Here is a 3,710-nt window from a genome sequence, read left to right on the forward strand (position 1 = left end):
GCCTTCACTAGAGCACACAAGCAAGAGCATTAACTACTGCCAACCATTTCATCATATGAATGAAGTCAGATCGTATCAAATGTAGCACCCAAGCAATACAGATCATCTTCCCTACGAACATTAAGCAGCATGGCACTGTATCAAAAGTGAGAGTGCCCTGCAATCTCTAAAGTTACAGATCTGACTTTCTGACAGAATCAGAAATTTTCAAACATTTTGCCCTCAAACATGGATCCATTGTAAATAAACAGGTGAAAATCAAAAATAGAAATTTTCTAAATAGCTTCAGGCCCCTACTTTTGCTAACATAACAGAGCTCAATCTTCCATATTACAATTGCATATGTCGCGTTCGTCGTCTTTTAATGCTGGTGACATTCTGTTTGTTTCTTTGTTACGATGTTAATGCATTTAGTGAAGTTTTGATGTTCACAATTTCTCAGGTATGTTGTATTTTTCAGTTATACATGTTTTTACCATCTCCTCCCCCCCCCCCCCCTCCCTGTCACATTGTATTGTATGTTATTTACACTATCACACAGTTTATGAAATTTGTTTTTACGACAATAACTTTTTATTGATGATAACTTATTATTTATTGACGTTTTGTCAATTTTACCAAAGTACACAGCTAAATGTGATCTGGTTTTTAATGTCATAATTTTAATTTTAACGTTTCAGGCAAGTTTAGCATAGTAGTGTACATTCGCTATCGCGCTATCGTCAGACATACGACTAGTGCCCTCCTTTCCTTAGTCCAAGCATTACATACGCAAAGCTAGTGCATAAGTTACTCAATGATGACCACAATGTTGGCCATTTTTTAAATACTATTTAGGTGAAATTCTATATTTTACTGTCGCCTTTGGGCTATTTTTTAACGTACCTCCAGTATGACGTGTAACCCAGTAAGTTTGAGTGAATTTTGTATTTATAACGTTCAACCATTGCTCCTACATAGAGTTTAACATGTTAACGCATTTAGGTTGTCACTAATTTTACTTCTGAAGAGGACGTTTTTTAAAACGTTGAACCTATGGTTGAGGAGTTTAAATAAATCTTCCATTTTGCAACAGAATGGCTGTTTGTTATTTCTTCACGCAGGTTATTCAACTTATTTATGTATCATACCACCATTTTGTAGCAGTCTTCTTCGTACCATTGAACCTTCTCTTCCACTGCTTCTTTTGCATCTCATCTCATTGATCCGTCTATTGGTACTCTACCTGCTGCCAGACTGACATTTCAACCCAGTAACTTCCTAGCGAATATTTATTGTCCGTTTTGCTTTTCTGATATTCAGTCGCTGTCTTTACATATCTCTTTCTGTAGACTATTTTAAGAACACTCACCTATATCAGATAGTACTGAATACCAAAGACACCACTACGCTAAATTGTGTGAGCATGTTATTTCGTGTAACCACTTTGTCTGGGGGGAGGCACGGAGAGGTTGATTGATTCGAACTTTTCTACCCATTATGGGAATTACGTTTGTTCCAGAGATCCATAGAGTTTAGTTTTATATATAGTATCCTGGCCGAATGGGGAAGAATAGAAGGCGTGTTAATGATCTATAAAATGAGCCTGGGAGATCGTACGAAGTTGCTCAAGGTGTGTGGATTCACCATTTCTTCCTATATCAGCAGCTGTTCGTTCACCGCAGATGTAATGGTCATAATGACTTGCAAATTATCTGTAAAAGACTTACGCCCTGAACTTATGTAGATATGACTGTACTATTGAAAATCAATGGGGCCAACGGCCTTGCCGCAGTGGTAGCATCGGTTCCCGCCCGATCACCGAAGTTAAGCGCTGTCGGGCTGGGCTAGCACTTGGATGGGTGACCATCCGGTCTGCCGAGCGCTGTTGGCAAGCGGAGTGCACTCAGCCCTTGTGAGGCAAACCGAGGAGCTACTTGATTGAGAAGTAGCGGCTCCGGTCTCGGGAACTGACCTACGGCCGGAAGAGCGGTGTGCTGACCACATGCCCCTCCATATCTGCATCCAGTGACGCCTGTGGGTGAGGATGGCGCGGCGGCCAGTCGGTACCTTTGGGCCTTCATGGCCTGTGCCGGAGCAGATCAATTTTGGTTTTTTAATGAAAAGCAATGGAAAAGCAAACTCAGCACGACCGTACAGTGACGAACTGAGGCCCTTTCTTTTTACAGGCATTCTTAGCGAACCACATGTGACACTGATTCAATCTTCCAGAGTACAGGGGTTCGAAATAATTTTGTTAGACAATCAACACAGCATTCGTGCATCTGATAACTGTTTATTAAGAAAGGTTTATGCTAGACAACATCATAACTAATCTTATCATCACACATAACTAACTTTCTCACAGAGGGAAGACAGGAGGGTTACAGGTCAGTCTGGAGTTTCTGTGCGGCTATGAGCAGATGCAGAAGGAAAAGCTCCAAGTGATGGCAGGTTGAATGCTTGCAGTAGCGCCAAGCACTGCCACAGGGCACTTGCGCGATGGTCGCAGCAGGACATTCGACGGCACTCAGGAGTCTGATTGACATTATTTATTTGCAGTCGACAAACTACTACGCTGTAGGATAATTCTGAACACTAGAAAAAGCAAAGGGTGCAACTGGTTTCACAACAGAAGTCAATCTCTGAGTCCGTGGGGTGAGAGCTGACAGGAATAGCAAACACTAACAACATGGTAAAGTACAGACTTATAGCAGCACTCCAAGTGAGAAAAACAAACATGTCAGAGATTACCTAAGGAAGGAGATGAGCACTCTAACGATTTGACGGAGAACCTGGTTTGAACACAAAATCATGTGGCTTTAATGGATTGTGCCGGCGCACTATTTCTCCTTTCCTGTAGTCGGCCCATCAACCTACCGGCACTTTACAGGCCAATCTGGCGAATCGCCCTGCACCCTCAGGGCGCCTCTGGCCAATTCAGATTGCTCCTGTTCTCCAACTCGGTAGGTAGGGATGTTTCTGGGCTTTACACTAACAAACTCCAACTTTGACAGCAACCGTCACTGCCCTTCCTCTTACTGCTAGGAATGACAGTGTTTTACGTCTCTTGACCCCACCCAGATACCTCTCATTAGTGGAGATGGCTGTTGTAGCACTCTAACCTGTAAACCCACGGACGTTGCAGTTCTCAGGAGGCAGTATCAAGCTTCCTGCCCCTGCTAACACGTGCCTTTCCGCGCCCATCTCTACTGTCATCCTTAAACAGCGTCTAGGTGGTGGACGGAGTTAGCAGTTAATTTCTTGAAGTGAAACTTCTTCGCTGGGGCAGCTGCCCAGAGGGTCTGCAGTACACAGGGCTCACCTCTGGTAACCTAAACGCTATCAGATTTACTGCTCTCTCTGGTTTCCTATCTTGGAGTGTCCGTAATGACTTCCAACAGCCTTAAGCTTAACAATGTACAAATCACTACATCGTATATATATGACAGCGTGGTTGCACGTGAGTCGAGAGTATGAAGTCAATTTGGGTGACGATCAGCATCATGGAGGCCCTTAACTGCGTCGGATCAAGATTCACTTGAGAACGGGCTACAACGCATGCACACACTACGAAGGTCTAGTTAGATAGTGAAAGGTAACGAGAGAAAAGTGTAACTGGTGGATATGGCGATTCCTAATATGGTTTACCTAATACGTACAATAAATCTGATATATGGAGGGGCACTGCATGAACTCTGTAGTAAAAGTGACTGCTAACTAATTAAAAG

General features: G+C 43.0%; 1 pseudogene; it reads left to right on the forward strand.

The window, feature by feature from the left end:
* The first annotated feature begins 1,755 nt into the window (after positions 1-1,755).
* LOC126285466 (5S ribosomal RNA) lies at positions 1,756-1,873 on the forward strand (annotated as a pseudogene).
* Positions 1,874-3,710: the final 1,837 nt, after the last annotated feature.

This window comes from Schistocerca gregaria, chromosome 8 (genome assembly GCF_023897955.1).
Source record: "Schistocerca gregaria isolate iqSchGreg1 chromosome 8, iqSchGreg1.2, whole genome shotgun sequence".
Taxonomy (NCBI): Eukaryota; Metazoa; Arthropoda; class Insecta; order Orthoptera; family Acrididae; genus Schistocerca; species Schistocerca gregaria.